This window comes from Hylobates moloch, unplaced genomic scaffold (genome assembly GCF_009828535.3).
Source record: "Hylobates moloch isolate HMO894 unplaced genomic scaffold, HMol_V3 SCAFFOLD_7, whole genome shotgun sequence".
NCBI classification, from domain to species: domain Eukaryota; kingdom Metazoa; phylum Chordata; class Mammalia; order Primates; family Hylobatidae; genus Hylobates; species Hylobates moloch.
In genome coordinates, this window is record NW_026652282.1 from 57,038,969 (window position 1) to 57,057,406 (window position 18,438).

Below are 18,438 nucleotides of genomic sequence, written 5' to 3' on the forward strand. Positions count from 1 at the left end.
TTGTGTGGTATTATTTCTGAGGGCTCTGTTCTGTTCCATTGGTCTATATCTCTGTTTTGGTACCAGTACCATGCTGTTTTGGTTACTGTAGCCTTGTAGTATAGTTTGAAGTCAGGTAGTGTGATGCTTCCAGCTTTGTTCTTTTGACTTAGGATTAATCACTAGTATTTTTTAAAAAATACATTTCATTGTGTAAATTTAAGGTATACAACATAATGTTATGGGATACATATATATAGTAAAAAGATAATTACAGTGAAACAAATTAATGTATCCATCATCTCACATAGTTACCTATTTTTTTGTTTGTGTAGCAAGAGCAGCTAAAATTTATTTATTTAGCATGAATCCCAAATACAGTACAATTTTATTACATATACTCCTCATGTTGTACATTAGATCTCTAGACTTGTTTATCCTATATATCTGCTATTTTTTATCCTCTGACCTACATCTCTCCATTTTCTCCCTCAAGCCCCCACCCATAGTAATCACTGTTGTGTTCTCTATTTTCATATGTTTGAATTTTTAAGATTCTGCATATAAGTGATGTCATGTGATATGGTTTGGCTGTGTCCCCACCCAAATCTCATCTTGAATTGTAGCTCCCATAATTCCCACATATCATGGGAGGAACCTGGTGGAAGGCAATTGAATCATGGTGGAGGTCTTTCCTGTGCTGTTCTCATGATAGTGAGTGAGTTCTCACGAGATCTGATGGTTTTATAAAGGGGAGTTCCCTGCTTACGCCCTCTCTTGCCTGCTGCAATGTAAGATGTGTCTTGCTTCTCCTTCACCATCTGCCATGATTGTGAGGCCTCCCCAGCCATGTGAAACGGTGAGTCCATTAAACCTCTTTCCTTTATAAATTATCCAGTCTCGGATATGTCTTTATTAGCAGTGTGAAAACAGACTAATACAGTAAATTGGCACCAAGGTAGTGGGACACTGCTGTAAAGATACCCAAAAATGTGGAAGCATCTTTGGAACTGGGTATCAGGCAGAGGTTGGAACAGTTTAGAGCACTCAGAAGAAGTCAGGAAAATATGGGAAAGTTTGGAACTTCCTAGAGACTTGTTGAATGGCTTTGACCAAAATGCTGATAGTGATATGGACAAAAAAGTTCAGGCTGAAGTGGTCTTAGATGGAGATGAGGAACTTGTTGGGAACTGGAGCAAAGATGACTCTTGCTATGTTTTAACACAAAGACTGATGGCATGTTGCCCCTGCCCTAGAGATGTGTGGAACTTTGAACTTGAGAAAATTCTGGGAAGAAATTTCTAAGCGGTAAAGCATTCAAGAGGTGACTTGGATACTGTTAAAAGCATTCAGTTTTATGTATTCACAAAGATATGGTTTGGAATTGGAACTTATGTTTAAAAGGCAAGCAGAGCATAAAAGTTTGGAAAATTTGTAGCTGGATGATGTGACAGAAAATAAAAACCCATTTTCTGAGGAGAAATTCAAGATGGCTGCAGAAATTTACATAAGTAATGAGGAGCCAAATATTAATCGCCAAGACAATGGGGGAAATGTCTCCAGGGCATGTCAGAGGTTTCAATGGCAGCCCCTGTGCTCACAGGCCCAAGGCATAGGAGGAAAAAATGGTTTCGTGAGCCTTGGCCCAGGGACCCCCCTGCTGTATGTGCAGCCCAGGGACTTGGTGTCCTGTGTCCCAGCTGCTTCACCTGTGGCTAAAAGGGGCCAAGGTACAACTAGGCTTGTGACTTCAGAGCGTGCAAGCCCCAATTTTTGGCAGCTTCCATGTGTTATTGAGCCTGCGGATGCACAGAAGTCAAGAATTGAAGTTTGGAAGCCTCTGCCTAGATTTCAGAGAATGTATGGAAATGCCTGGATGTCCAGGCGAAGATTGCTGCAGCAGTGGGGCCTTCATGGAGAACCTCTGCGAGGACAGTGCAGAAGGGAAATGTGGGATGCAAGCCCCCACCCAGAATCCTTACTGGGGCACTGCCTGGTGGAGCTATGAGAAGGCCATCGTCCTCCAGACCCCAGAATTGTAGATCCACTCACAGCTTGTACTGTGTACCTAGAAAAGCCACAGACACTCAACGCCAGCCTGTTAAAGCAGCCAGGAGGGGGGCTGTACCCTGCAAAGCCACAGGGGTGGAGCTGCCCGAGGCCATGGGAGCCCACCTCTTGCATCAGTGTTACCTGGATGTGAGACATGGAATTCAAAGGAGATAATTTTGGAGCTCTAAGATTTAACTGCCATGCTGGATTTTGGACTTGCATGAGGCCTGAAGCACCTTTGTTTTGGCCATTTCTTCTATTTGGAATGAGTATGTTTACCCAATTCCTGTACCCCCACTGTATCTGGGAAGTAACTAACTTGCTTTTGATTTTACAGGTTCATAGGCAGAAGGGACTTGCCTTGTGTCAGATGAGACTTTGATCTGTGGACTTTTGAGTTAATGCTGAAATGAGTTAAGACTTTAGGGGACTGTTGGGCAAGCATGATTGGTTTTGAAATGTGAGGACATGAGATTTGGGAAGAGCCAAGGGTGGAATGATATGGTTTGGCTGTGTCCCCACCCAAATCTCATCTTGAATTGTAGCTCTTATAATTCCCACATGTCATGGGAGGGACCCTGTAGGAGGTATTTGAATCAAGGGGCGTGTCTTTTCCATGCTGTTCTCTTGAGAGTAAGTGAGTTTTCATGAGAACTGATGATTTTATAAAGGGGAGTTCCCCTGCACATGCCCTCTCTTGCCTGCTGCCATGTAAGACATGTCTTGCTTGCCCTTTGCCTTCCGCCATGATTGTGAGGCCTCCCCTGCAATGTGGAACTATGAGTCAATTAAACCCTTTTCCTTTACAAATTACTCATCCTTATGTCTTTATTAGCAGCATAAGAACAGCTAATACATCATGCAATATTTTTCTTTCTGTGTCTGGCTTATTTCACTTAGCATAATGTCCTCCAGGCTTATCCATGTTGTGGCAAATGGCAAGATCTCGTTTCTTTTTAGGCCAAATAATATTTCATTGTGTGTGTGTGTGTGTGTGTGTGTGTGTGTGTGTGTTACACACTATAGTTTCTTTATCCATTTGTCCATTGATGAACATTTAAGTTGTTTCCATATCTTGGCTATTGTGAACAATGCTGCAATGAACATGAGAGTGCAGATATCTTTATGAGGTGGTGATTTCATTGCTTTTGGGTATATGCCCAGAGAGGGTCATATGGTAGTTCTATTTTTAATTTATTTAGAAACCTCTGTATTGTTTTCGATAATGGTCATACCAGTCTACATCCCTACCAGCAGTGTACAAAAGTTCTCTTTTCTCCATGCCTGTGGCAACATTGTAATCTTTTGACTTTTTGATAATAGCCATTCTAGTGGGTGTGAAGTGGTATCTCATAGTGGCTTTGATTTGCCTTTCCCTGGTGACTAATGATGTAGAGCATTTTTTCATATGCTTATTGGAGATTTTTATGTATTCTTTAAAGAAATGTCTATTCAGGTCTTCTGACCATTTTGTAGTTAGGTGTTTGTTTTTCTACTATTGAGTTGTATGAGTTCTTTATACATTTTGGATATTAATCTCTTATCAGATATATGATTTGCAAATATTTTCTCCCAATACATAGACTGCCATTTCATTTTGTTGATTGTTTCCTTTTCTGTGCAGAAGCTTTTTAGTTTGTTGTAGTCTCATTTATTTAATTTTGCTTTTGTGGCTTGAGCTTTTAGTGTGATATGTAAAAAATCATTTTCAAGGCCAATATCGAGGAGCTTTTCTCTTATATTCCCTTCAAAAAGTTTTATAATTTCTGGTCTTACATTTAGGTCTTTTATCCATTTGAATTTATTATGGTATAAGCTAAAGGTCCAATTTTATTCTTTTGCACGTGGAAATCCAGTTTTTCCAGCACTATTTATTGAAGAGACTACCCTGTCCCCATTGTGTTCTCTTGGTGCCCTTGTCACAAAGTAATTGAATGTATATGTTTGGATTTTTTCCTGGGTGCTGTATTCTGTTTCACTGGTCTATGTGTCTGTTTTTATGCCAGAAAAATACCATTTTGATTACTATAGGTTTGTAATATAATAAATTATATAATATAATCAGGAAGTATGATGCCTCCGACTTTGTTTTCCTTTCTCAGAATTGTTTTGTTTATTCAAGGTCTTTTATGTTTCCATACAAATTTTAGGATAGTTTTTGCTATTTCTGTGAACAATGCCATTGGGATTTTGATTGGGACTGCATTGAATCAGTATATTGTTTTGGGTAGTATGGACATTTCATCAGTATTAATTTTTCCAATCGATGAGCATGGGATCTCTTTCCATTTATTGGTATCTTTTTCAGTTTATTTCATCAGTGTTTTGCAGTTTTGGGTATACATATGTTTCACCTCATTGGTTAAATTTATTAAGTATGTTTTTGATGCTATCATAAATGGGATTGTTTTATTTCTTTTTCAGTTAGGTAATTATTTTTGTATAAAAATGCTACTTTTTTTGTATGTTGATTTTGTATCCTGCAACTTTACTGAATTTGTTTATTAGTTCTAACAGTTTTTTATGGACTTGGGGTTTTTTTACATATAAGATCATCTCATCTGCAAATAGAGATAATTTTACTTCTACCTTTCTTATTTGGGTATCTTTTGTTTCTTTTTCTTGTCTGATTGTTCTGTCTAGTACTTTCAGTACTATGTTGAATAGAGGTGGTGGGAGTAGGCATTCCTGCCTTGTATCACATTGTAGTGGACAAGCTGTAAGTTTCTCCTTATTGATTATAAGGTTAGCTGTGGGTTTTTCATAAAATGGCCTTATATTATGTTGAGGAACATTAATACCTAAACTTTTCAGAGTTTTTGTCAAAAAAGGATGTTGGGCTTTTTTGAATGCTTTTTCTGCATCAATTGAGATGATCATGTGGTTTTTATCTTTCATTTTGTTAATGTCATATGTATCACATGGATTGATTTGCTTATGTTAAACCAGTCTTGCATAACCGGGATAATTCCCACTTGGTCAGCTTATATAATCTTTTTGATGTATTGTTGGATTTTGTTTCCTAATATTTTATTGAGGATTTTTTGCATTAATATTCTTTTCTTGTGATGTCTTTATCAGGCTTAAGAATTCCAACATGTGTTGGAAAGTATTCCTGCTAGCTCTGTTTTTAGAAGAGTTTAAGAAGTATTGGTGTTAATTCTTTTTTGAGTGTTTGGTAGAATTTAGTCATGAAGCTACTGGTTTTGGGCTTTTCTTTGTTGCAAGATTTTTAATTCTTTAATCTGTTTATTTGTTATTAGTCTGTTCAAGCTTTCTATTTCTTCCTGACTCAATCTTGGTAGGTTGTATTTTTCTAGGAATTTATCTATTTCCTCTAGGTTATCCAATTTGTTGGCATATAATTGTTCATAATAGTCTCTTTTAATTTCTTTTTTTTTTTTTTTTGAGACAGAGTCTTGCTCTGTCGCCCAGGCTGGAGTGCAGTGGTGTGATCTCGGCTCAAGCTTCACCTCCCAGGTTCACACCATTCTCCTGCCTCAGCCTCCTGAGTAGCTGGGACTACAGGCGCCCACCACCACGCCCAGCTAATTTTTTTGTATTTTTAGTAGAGACGGGGTTTCACCATGTTAGCCAGGATGGTCTCGATCTCCTGACCTCGTGATCCCCCCACCTCGACCTCCCAAAGTGTTGGGATTACAGGCATGAGCCACCATGCCTGGCCGTCTCTTTTAATTTCTTAAGTGTCTTATAATTTTTTCACTTTCACTTTCATTCTATTTGAGCCTTTTCTATTTTCATCTTAGACTGGCTAAGGATTTGTTAATATTGTTTATTTTTTTCAAACAACCAACTCTTAGTTTTATTGATTTTTTTCTATGATTTTTCTGTTCTCTATTTGATTTATTTCTGTTCTGACTTTTATGATTTCTTTCCTTCTTCTAATTTTGGGTTTAGTTTGTGCTTCTTTTATTAGTTACTTAAGGCATAATGTTAGACTATTTATTTGGGACCTGTCTTAGTTCATTTTGTGTTGCTATAACTGAATACCACAGACTGGGCAATTTATAAGAAAAGGTAAATGTTTCTTGTAGTTCTGGAGGCTGGGAAGTCCAAGATTGAGGGGCCTGCATCTGGCGAGGGCCTTCTTGCTGTGTCACTCCATGGCAGAAGGTGGAAGGACAAAAAAGTATGAGAGAGCAAGATGGGGCCAAACTGGCTTTTATAACAAGCCCACTCTCACAATAACTAATTCACTCTCACAGTAATAACAATCTATTCATGAGGGCAAAGTCCTCATTACCTAATCATCCCTTGTTAGGCCCACCTCCCATCACTGTTGCATTGGGGACTAAGTTTCTAACACCACGAACTTTGAGGGACACATTCAAACAATATCAGGATCCTTCTTCATTTTTAATGTAGGCATTTATTGCTATAAACTCCGCTTTTAGAACAGATTTTGCCATATCCCATAGGTTTTGGTGTGCTGTGTTTTCATTATCACTTGTCTCAAGATACTTTCAAATTGCCCTTTTGATTTCTTCTTTGATCCAGGGCATGTTTAATTATTTGTGAATTTTCCAAGATTTCTTACTGTTATTGAGTTCTAGTTTTTTTATAATTATGGTCTGAAGTGACACTAGATATGATTTCAATCTTTCTCAATTTATTAAGACTCGTTTTGTGGCCTAACATGGTCTGTCCTGGAGAATGTTCCATGTGCATTAGAGAAAAATGTATATTCAGCTGCTCTTGGATGGAAAGGTTTTTTTATACATTTGTTAGGCCCATTTGGTCAGAAGTACAATTTAAATCCAGTATTTCTTTATGAATTTTCTGTCTGGTTGATCTACCCATTGATCTACTCATTGAAGAAAGTGAAATACTGAAGTTCTCTACTATTTTTTTTGGAGATGGAGTCTCACCCTGTCACCCAGGCTGGAGTGCAATGGCGTGATCTTGGCTCACTGCAACCTCCACCTCCCAGGTTTAAATGATTCTCCTGCCTCAGCCTCCCAAGTAGCTGGGATTACAGGTGCCCACCACCACGCCCAGCTAATTTTTGTATTTTGAGTAGAGACGGGGTTTCACTGTGTTAGCCAGGATGATCTTGAACTCCTGATCTCATGATCTGCCCACCTCAGCCTCCCAAAGTGCTGGGATTACAGGCTTGAGCCACCACGCCCAGCCTGAAGTTCTCTACTATTATTGTATTGCTATTGATTTCTCCTTTTATGTCCATTCATATTTACTTTATGTATTTAGGTGCTCTAGTGTTAGATTCCTATATATTTACAATTGTTATGTTTTCTTGATGAATTGACTTCTTTATCATTAAACAATGACCTTCTGTGTTTCTTGTAAAAATTTTTGACTGGAAGTCTATTTTGTCAGATATAAAGATATAAGCATAGCCACTCTGCTCTCTTTTGGTTACCATTTGTGCAGAATAGCTTTTTCCATTCCTTTGCTTTCAGCCTATGTCCTTAAAGCTTAAGTGGGTACCCTGTAGACAGCATATAGTTGGACCTTTTTTTTTAATCCATTCAACTACTCTATGTCTTTTGATTGGAGAAGTTAATTCACTTACATTCAAGGTTATTATTAATAGGTAAAGACTTACTACTGCCATTTTGTTGTTTATTATTTATTGGTTGTTTTTTAGCTTCTTTGTTCCTTTCTTTCTCTCTGGCTGAGCATAGTACCTAATAGTTAATTTTCAACCCTTGCCCCCTACCCCATTCCCTTCTCTAATTGTTCCCAGTTTCTATTTTTGCTATCTTTGTGATTTGATACTTTTCTGTAGTGCTGAACTTTGAGTCCTCTCTGTTTATCATTTGTATATCTGCTGTAGGTTTTTGTTTTATATTTACCGTGATGCTTACATAAAACATCTTATAGTTATAATAAACTATTTTAAGCTAATATCAACTTCTATCACATGCAGAAACTAGAGTTTTACCCTCATTTTCCACAATTTATATTTTTGATGTAACAATTTACATATTTTTATGTTGGGTATTTTTAACAACTTATTATAATTTTAGTTATTGTTAACCATCTTTTTTTCTTTTTCTTTTCAACTTTTATCTTAGATTCACATGGTACATGTGTAGGTTTGTTAACTGGGAATATTGCATGATGCGGAGGTTTGGGGTATGAATGATTCCATCACCCAAGTACTGAGCATAGTACCTAATAGTTAATTTTCAACCCTTGCCCCCTACCCCATTCCCTTCTCTAATTGTTCCCAGTTTCTATTGTTGCTATCTTTATGTCTATGAGTTGTTCACTGTTTTGACTTATAACCATACTAGAGTTATGTATGATTTACACACCATTACAACAATATTGGAATATTCTGGGTTTGAGTATGTATTTACCTCTACCAGTAAGTTTTAGATTTTCATATGTATTCATAATAGTAATTATCTTCTTTATGTTTCAACTTGAAGAACTTCCTTAAGCATTTCTTGTAGGGCAGGTCCAGTGGTGACGGATTCCTTAAATTTTTTCTTGTCTGGGAAAAACTGTCTCCTTCATTTCTGAACGACAGGCTTGCTGGGTATAGTATTCTTGGCTGACTGTTTTTTTTTTTTTTTTTTTTTCCTTTCAGGACTTTGACTATATCATTTCATTCTCTTGTGGCCTACAAGGTTTCTGCTGAGAAATCCATTGATATTCTAATGGATATTCCTTTGTATGTGACTTGACATTTTTCTCTTGCTGGTTTTAAAGTTTTCTCTTTGACTTTTGACAGTTTGATGATAGTGTACCTTAGAGAGGGCCTCTTTGGGTAGTAGCTGTTTGTGAACTTTTGAGCTTTGTGAATCTGGATGTTGATATCTCTCCCAAGACTTGGGAAGTTGTCAGCAATTATTTCATTAAATAATATTTCTGTCCCTTTCTCTATCTCTTCTTTGAAACTCCCATAATGTGAAAGTTTGTTTACTGTTTGCTTAATGATGCTCCTTAAGTCCCATAGGCTGTTTTCACTCTTTTTCATTCTTTTTATTTTTACTGAGTCATTTAAAAAAAAAAACCACCATCTTCAGGTTAACAAAAGTGAACAAGCAGTAGTCAGGAAATACCATTTTATGCCCATCTTACCAATTGGCAGAAGTGCTGTTATTCACTGTTCAATAAATAAATATTTACTGATTCTTTCTTCTGTTTGATCTAGTCTGCTATTGAAGTTCCCTCTATTGTATTTTTTTAATTTTGCTGATTGAACTTTTCAGCTCCAGGATTTATTTTTGGTTCTTTTTAATGATATCTATCTCTTTGTTGAATTTATCACTCAGATCATAAATTATTCTCCAATTTCATTGAATTGTTTCTATATCTTCTTTTGTATCTTGCTGAATTTCCTTAAGATTAATATTTTGAACTCATTTTCAGGTAATTTGTAAATTTACATTTATTTGGGATTAATTATTGGAGAATTATTCCATTCCTCTGGTAGTGTCATGCTTCCTTGCTTTTTCATGTTTTTTTTTTGTGTCCCTGCATTGATGTCTGTGCATCAGTTGGTGTAGTCACCTCTTCCAAACTTTACAGAGTGGTTTTTGTATGGGAAGACATTCACCTGAAGATGGGCCTGAGGGTGACAATTGAGCAGACTATGGTGACTCTCATTCCATGTGGGCACAATGGTGTAGTCTTTGTGCAGCTTATTTAGTTGTAATCAATGTCTGTGAAGACTGCAGGAGCCTCAGTAGTCTAGGCTACTGGAGTTTGTGGCAGTGATGGTGGCTTCATAGGTTATTAGGGCAATGGCTTTAGGGATCCTCCTGGTCTTACTTTTCCCACAGTGGGGTATCTGAGCTGTGGGTATCTGTGTTGGTGTCAGATCTGACATGGCCAATAGGCAGCCACAGTGGTACTTAGATCCAGGGCACAGGTGCTCAGAGCAGCTGTGAAGGTGATTTCCTGGGCTCAGGGTCTTGTGAAACTATGGTAGCACCCAAAACTTGAGGCATACGTTCACTCTCCAAGGCATGAATGACTGCGGTTTTCCCACTAACCAGGGACTGTTGCTCTGTGGCACACTTCAGAAGCTTGGGTCCAGGGGACTGTGATATAGCTGTGGTTCTGACCAGCTAATTCCAAGCTGGTTCCAAGCTGATTCTGAATGGGGGAATAGGGTGGCAGAGGCAAGGTGTTTCTTTCCCTTCCCTAAGCAGCCATCCTGGGTTTGTGTGCTCTATAGGTTTTCTGCTGCTTCTTTGATGTTCTCTGGCGCTCTCCTTTAGTCATTTCTGTCAAAAATGTAGTCATTTATTCATTGTTTTGTTTTTGTGTGTGGTAGATAAAACAGTACTGGGAACTTCTCTTTGGTCATCTTGCTAATGTCATTCCTTTTTTCCTCTCAATCACTAGTCTTTTCAAAAGAAACTCCATGTGTCACCTATTAGAGACACTTATATAAAGTTTTTCTTCTCCTAGTAGATTGAAAGCTCCATGAAGCCAAAGACCAGGTCTTAAATATCCCCTATTTTTGCCCATAAATCCTAATACATTGAAGGAACTCAGTAAATATTTATTTATTGAACAGTGAATAATAGCACTTCTGCCAATTGGTAAGATGGGCATAAAATGGTATTTCCTGACTACTGCTTGTTCACTTTTGAGAAAATTCTTCCCTGCATAGTTTGCATTCATAGGTCTGGATATGTGAATATAAGTTTTAGAGTTGTGGGGGGGACTTAGATCATGTTATACACCTACCACGTTTTTAAATGGGAAAACTGAGGTTTTAAGGTTACCATGCCAGGTTTTTCTCCATTTCATATTTTTCTTTTTATCCATTTATCACGTTTGAGTACCTGCTATGTATGGGCCCCAAAATGCAAATGGTCCATTTCCTTTATGAAGTAAGAGGCAAGGTCATTTTCTGAAAAGGGTGGAGCTGGGGAATAGTGCTCTGAAGGATTGAGAAGATTGGAGAATTTTTAAAAGTTATGGCAGAGTCTACGGCCATAACACCCTGAACAAGCCTGATGTCGTCTGATCTTGGAAGCTAAGCAGGGTCGGGCCTGGTTAGTACTTAGATGGGAGACCACCTGGGAATACCGGGTGCTGTAGGCTTTGGCTGGGCGTGGTGGCTCACGCCTGTAATGCCAGCACTTTGGGAGGCCGAGGCAGGCGGATCACGAGGTCAGGAGATCGATACCATTTTGGCTAACATGGTGAAACCCTGTCTCAACTAAAAATTCAAAAAAATTAGCCAGGCGTGGTGGCGGGCGCCTGTAGTCCCAGCTTCTCAGGAGGCTGAGGCAGGAGAATGGTGTGAACCCGGGAGGCAGAGCTTGCAGTGAGCCGAGATCGCGCCACTGCACTCCAGCCTGGGTGACAGAGCGAGACTCTGTCTCAAAAAAAAAAAAAAAGTTGTGGCAGAAAGTGAAAAAGAGAAACACAGCAAGATTGGTGAGCAGATTTCAGGAGTCTGCTGCAAGTGATTTTTATTTTATGTATTGAAACAAATCTGCCTGTTTTGTTACTTTGCCCTATAACTTGGCTACTGGAGATAGGCACAGAGAAAGTGAATGGTAGGAACGATCAATGGTTAGAATTTGGCCTAGATGAGTACAAAAACATCATTATCATTATCAATAACAATAACATCATCATAGTGAGTTAAGAGGTTTTGTGGTTTTGGCAGGAGTGTAACAGCATTGATACACTATGGAACCTAAGCTGGATAGGGAAGGAAGTGAAGAAAATTTTGATTGATAGGGAGAAAGTAGAGGAAGAAGGGTCAGTGAACTCTAGAGGTCTTGATGACCTGAAAGAATAGTGATAGTAGAAATAGTTGAACCAGCAAAGCTGGAAGTTTGTGATCAGAGAATTTCATGTTTGAATTAGTGATTTTGGAGATGGAGTAGGAAAGGGTGATGGAAACTTCCAAGGTGTACAGAGTGAGTGGCTCATATGGAATGGAAGGATGAGGTCATCGGAGGTGAAGAAGTTAAGGAACTGAAAGGTCAGCATATTCGGTATGCTATACTACACTTTCATGAATTTATCTTCCTTTTAGATGGTAACAAAAATACATCCTACACCCAGGCAATTTTACTGTATTAAAAAAAAATCATTTAGAAGCAAAGTTATTGGTGTGAGGTGAATATATTCTATAGTCTGAATCAATTCATGAGATCTAATAATGTTCAGTAACTATTTCCTCCATGATCAGTTTTACTATGAAATTTATTTTCTGAATCAAGCTTTGCCTTAGGTGGAGGATGGGATCTTTATTAGTGTTCACAAAAGACATGTTTAAATGTCAGCTCTAGGACAGCTATTCTAGGCTATTCAAAGTCTATTCTCCAAGGAATTTGAAGAGCTCTCAGAGTGGATATATTAAATTAGCAGTAAGAAAGATGTGGAATTTTCAATCTCTGCCTCTTTGCTATCCTCTTTGTTTTTGGACATGGTCACATTCCCTCTTCTAAAAAACATTTCCTGGAACCCTGCTGCCCCGTCAAGCTACCTCTCAACTCTCTTCTTCCTTTCGTTGCTATAAATATTTACCTTTCTCTTTATTTATTGAAAACAGCTAATTTTTATTGAACAATATTGTAGGAAAAGTCTATCTGTCTATCTATCTATCATCATAATACATAGCTTTTGTTATTTGGGGTATACTTTTCTCTGTTACATATGTACCTTTTTTTCCCCATAGTTTGAATCACAAACTGTTAAGTCTTATGAGGGTAGAAGATCTGTCTATTTTGTCTGCCACTATGTAGCTAGTATGTGTGCCTATCACATAGGAGGGACTCCATAATCAAATGTGAAATGAATGAATGGTGTATATTTTAAATTTGTATTTTGATTTTTTTCTATTTAACATAAGTATTTCCCTTTTTCTTCAGACTTTATTATATTCAAAAAGTATTTTATTGTTTTAATAGATCATAAATCACTACTTTTTGTAGTTGGACATTTCAAGTATTTTACAATCATTTACTATTACCAACAACAATGTAATGTACAACCTTTAGCATTAATGTATTTGCTTGCTATTATTCTTCCATAGAACAATTTTTTAAAAGTTAAATTCCAGGGAGTGGGATTACTGGGCAAAAGTGAGTATTTTCATTCTGGTGAGCTTGTTGAAAGAATTGAATACCTTTTGCCTTCATGTCCTGACTCCTTCCTAAGTGGCTTGAAATTTGGCTCCTGCCTCTACCACTTCAAAGAAATACATCTTCCAATGGCTTCCCATTTGCCAAATCAGCCTGTTTGTTTTGAGCTTTGAGAACCTTCTTGACTTTTCTTGTAACGTTTAATACTAATTTACTACCACCTTCTACTTTCTTGGCTTCATGACATGTCATTATTTTGGTTCTCTTGCTGCCTCCCTGACTGATGTTCTTCCTTGAACCTCTGAAGTGTAACTTTTCCCAAGGTTCTGTCCTGTCCCCTCCAACACTGTTATCTCTGTTTTATTTTTTTCTTTTTTGAAACAGTGTCTTGCTTTGTTGGCCAAGCTGCAGTGTTGTGGTGTGACCTTGGCTCACTGAAGCATTGACCTCCAGGCTCAAGAGATCCTCTCACCTCAGCCTCCTGAGTAGCTGGGACCAAAACACATGCCACCATGGCCAGCTAATTTAAAAAAAAATTGTAGAGATGAGGTGTTGCTGTATTGCCCAGGCTGGTCTCAATCTCCCAGCCTGAAGCAATCTGCCCTCCTCAGCCTCCCAAGGTGCTGGGATTACAGGCGTGAGCCTCCGTGCCTGGCTTCTGTCTGTATTTTAGTAACTCCCAAATTATTATATCTAGCCCTGACTTCATTCTTAAGCTTCAGATTTGCATTTCATTTTTTGATCTCCCATTAGTGTTCCATATTGTATACTCATCGTGTCTAAAAATGAATTAATTTCCACCCTCCAAATCAGTTCCCTGTAACGATTCCATTTCTGATAATGCTGTTGCCATTCCTAAAATCTGGACACCATGGAGACATTTTGATCCTTCCTCCTCTTTTGCTCCACCTATTCCATTAGTTGCCCTGCTATATGAATTCTAATTCTTCACTGTCCCTAACTTTTTTTTCAAAATTTTTTTCTTAATTGATTCATTCATTTATTTAACAAATATTTATTAAGAACTACCATGTACCAGGTACTATTTATGGAACCAAGGATATAGCAGTGAACATAACAGACAAAAATTCTGGCCCTCATGGAGCCAATAGTCTAGTGGAGGAAGACACACAAGCAGATAAGTAAAATACATAGAATGTCAGATAATACAAAGTTATATGGAGAAAAATTAGGGAAGTTGGAGAGAGAAGGTCAGGACAGGATGTGTATGTATATGTGCACATTTTTAAATTGGGTAGTCCAGGGAAGCTAACTGAGAAGGTGATATTCGAGCAAAGATCTGGAGGCAGTCAGGAAAGAGCCAGGCAGATATGGGAGAGGATAAGGGAGCATTCCAGGCAAAAGAAGTAGCAAATGTAAAGGCCCTGAGATGAGGGAGAACATGAGTGTTCCAGAAATAGCAACATGGCCATTGTGACTGAAGCAGAATGAGTAAAAGGAAGAATCATAGAGGTGAGGTCAGAGAGGTAAGAGGAGAGGAACAGATCATGTAGGGCCTTGTAGGTCATTGTAAAGACTTTGGCTTTGTGTTATGAGTGAAATAGGAAACCAATGGAGGGGCTTGAGCAAAGGGGTGACCTGATTTGACCTATTTTATTGGTAGGAAAACTTTAGCTGCTGAGTTGAGACTAGACTGTAACACGGCAAGGGTAGAAGCAGGAAGTAAGTAAGGGGGCTATTGCAGTAAGTGAGGTGAGAGTTGATGGCTTGGACCAGAGTAGTGGTGGTGAAAGTGGTAAAAGATGGTTGGATTCTGAATTTACTGTTGATTGAACGTGGCATGTGAGAGGAAACAGGGAAGTCAAGGATGTCTTTGAGATTTTGGCCTCAAATGGAAGAATGAGTTTTTCTGTGTGTGTGTGTGTGTGTGTGTGTGCACGTGTGTATGTGTGTGTGTGTAATCTCTAATTTCTTGGATTCTCAATATATATTTTATTCTGTTCTATACCGTAATTACTTTTCACCTGGGCTGTATCAATAATCTTGATAAATGTTCAGTGGTGAATCAGATCTCCTCTTCCAGCCTCTCTTCTCACTCCAGTTCACCCTTTATAAAGTGAGGCACTAATCATATCTTCAGTGGTTTCCCATTGCACTTAATTCAGTAGGTAGACTCCCCTGTCTTGGATTCAAGGCCCTCCATAATATGAGCCCAACCTATTTCTTTGGCTTTATCCTTTGCTGTTCCCTTATATCTTCCAAATAAAGTGGCTTGCTGCTCCTTGAGTTTAGTGTTTATCAACATGTAACACGTTATAGATGATGCTTATTTGGAATCACATAATGGTTAAGAATATAGACCTCTGTAGCTGGATACCCCAGGTTTGAATCATAATTTCATTTCTCATTGTGCCTTTGGACAGTTTGACTTCTATATCTTAGTTTTCTATCTCTAAAATAGGGATAATATTAATAGCAGACTACTTCATAGAGGTGTTTTGAGAATTAAATGGGTTTATATTTAAAACACAAAAACAGTGCCTGACCAACATGTTAAGTACTCTAATGTCTTGGCTGTCATTGTTGTTATTATTGTTACTATTTTTATTGTCTCTTTCTCTCCCCACTGTAATATCAGGTCCGTGAGGGCAGGGATTTTTATCTGCTTTGTTTACTGTTCTATCCCTATTGCCTACAACAGTGCCTGGCGTATAATAATAATAAATGCTCAGTAAATATTTGTGAAATGAATAATTGCAGTTTCCTTAGCCCAAGATGACTACTACTGCTGTCTCTTCCCCTTACTCTCTTCTCTTAAGAACCTGTCCAAACTACAAGGCTTATCATGAATGCCATGTATTCCATGGAATACTTCATGATTTTCTGATCCTTCTCCCCAAGCTAAGTTTAATCTCTCATTCCTTTGAATTCCCGTAATAACTTACTTACGGTTTTCTTACATCTATTACATTTATTTGCCTTTCATCTTAGTCATTTTTATCTAATCTCGCTTACTAGATATTAAGTTCTTAAACCACGGACTGTGTCTTACTCATTTTATATCCCTTGTGATGCTAGTATAATGCCTTGAACATGGTAGATGCTCAATAGACATTTGCTGATTGAACTGAATCTGTTTTACTGTTTATATACTTAGTTGTATACAAATTTTCAGATTTCTAAGTCATACTTCCAAGGTATTAAATCTCTGTGCAATTTATTTCTTAGGTATCCTAAATGTTCAAGCTTAGAAAGACTATGCTTTTTTATCTGCAGTTGCAGAAGAAATAGATTTGTCTTAAATCTTGTTTTAACTGCCTAAGGACCTTATACCAGATTATGAAATTGTCCTGCATATATGATCCTAAAGGGGAAGGTTTATCAAATATGGCAATATACAGTTGGAATTCAATGATCTAGTAACATCACCTAAGAACTCAGATGAGAAAAGGCTTTGTGCAGATAAAGTGTGTGTCACAAGATCCATGCACTTAAGCTCATGCATGTTATATAGTGTAAGATTCTGAGATACTCACTTATAATTTATTTACTCATCATTATGCTTTAATCATGATTATCATATTTCCTAGCCAACAGCTGTGGAGGGGCCATTTAGAAATGTTAACAAGGCTCATCGAATAGTAGGAGGGAGAGACAGCTGACTCTAAGGAAAGAGACAGAAAAACCAAAAAACAAGCCAGGAACTCATAGCAATGCGGGTCTAATAGCCCTATATGGCTTAAATAAGTCTTGAGGGCATCAACGTGTTATAATATAGCTCAGTAATTGATGTTCATAATAATGACCCAAATTCATCAAAAAACAATTAAATCGTGATCATCTACTATGTTCTATTTGTGAAGATAAGCAATGAGTATTGAGTTTTAGATTTCCATCCAAAAGATTAAATTTAAAATGGTTTTGTGTATAAAGTAATAAACCCTGAACTAGCAGGACAACTTGACTAACTCCTTCCTGAGTTATAATCAGGATTTTCCTTCATTTCAATATATACCTTTCTGTTCAGGCCCCTCTAACTAGAATTGAAATGCAATGGTAAGGCAACATGAGGCAGTAAATCTATAAAAATGAATTGTTCATTCACACTACATTTATAAAACAGGAAATACGATTATAAAACAGATGTTGACTGATTGAAATGCTGTATGCTCAATCATGTTAGTGTTTATTTGATAAGGAATGCCATTTGTTTAGCTTTGCTCATTTATTCAGTGACTGTGGCCTGGAATTTTATTAGATGCTGTATATCTCTGCCCACCAGAATGCTGAGAGAATCTTAGCTTGAATGAAACTGCATAAGAAGTTGGAGCTGTTTAGCTTTGGTAGTGAAGATGAGAAGACTTTAGTTTTGAAGGTTTTCCATTTTAAATGTCTTTGTTTTGTTTTATTTCATTTATATATGGGTGCCAGAACATAGAAGTGACTAATAGTCTGGAAGTATTCATTACTTGTTTAACTTTATTCTGAAAACTTTCATCTTCCCAAAAGTCTTTCAATGACTACCCAGGGAGAGATCGAGAGCCAAGAAAATTTCCTGAAATGGAACCATTTATAACTGATGTGTTTCTGAATAATGGAGAAAACTTAAATTTAATTTTAAAAGTACTGTAATACTAAACAGCTCTTATATTTGAAATAAATTATTCAACTAATTTTTTGTTCTCCCTTGGAGCCAGTTAGCAAATATCTTTTGTGTTGCAGTGAGATTACAGCAAATGATTTCATGGGAACATTTATTTAGATTTTGTATTTTATTTTATTAGCTGATAATATCTGGGCCTTTATGATATAGAAACTAGTACAATAAATATTTGAATGAATAGATTTAGGAACCAGATAATTTGGAAGGGTAATTTCAAAACTTGAATGAACTATGACATTTAAAACCAGCATCTTGGATCATCATGTAACATATTGTATAATACACATTATAGTGAAATAGATTTTAAAATTTAATACCTTAAGCAAAATATTTTAGGAATAATTTTTCTTTCTTTTAAAGAATAAGATAAATAGGTTTCTAGTCCCCCACATCCAAATATTTTTGTGTCCATTTTACCCTCTTGATAAAGGCAGAAAAGGGTTTTTAATTGTTCCTAATGCAGATTAAGAGTTGTTAACCTCTACAAACTACACAGCCAAACTAAAGTCAGTTCAGAAGGATGTGATATGTTACATAAATGTAGTACGTTATGCAGCATTACAAGTTCCTTATAATCTCTACAAATAGCTTTTAGAATTTACCAATTGATTTAAAAATAAAAACCAGTGCATGTTAACATAAATAACATAAATAGCATTTTACAAACAATAATTTCTACTTCATCAAGAACATTCTTAAGTGAAATGGCATATCTTTCTTTTCTTTTCT

At 37.2% G+C, this 18,438-nt stretch overlaps 1 protein-coding gene and 1 pseudogene across 3 annotated transcripts in view; both read left to right on the plus strand.

Moving 5' to 3' along the window:
- The window catches only part of EDA (ectodysplasin A), a 411,651-nt gene that overhangs the window by 54,249 nt on the left and 338,964 nt on the right, over positions 1-18,438 (plus strand). The gene's annotated exons all lie outside the window — the stretch shown is intronic.
- Positions 10,967-11,085, plus strand: LOC116812390 (5S ribosomal RNA; annotated as a pseudogene).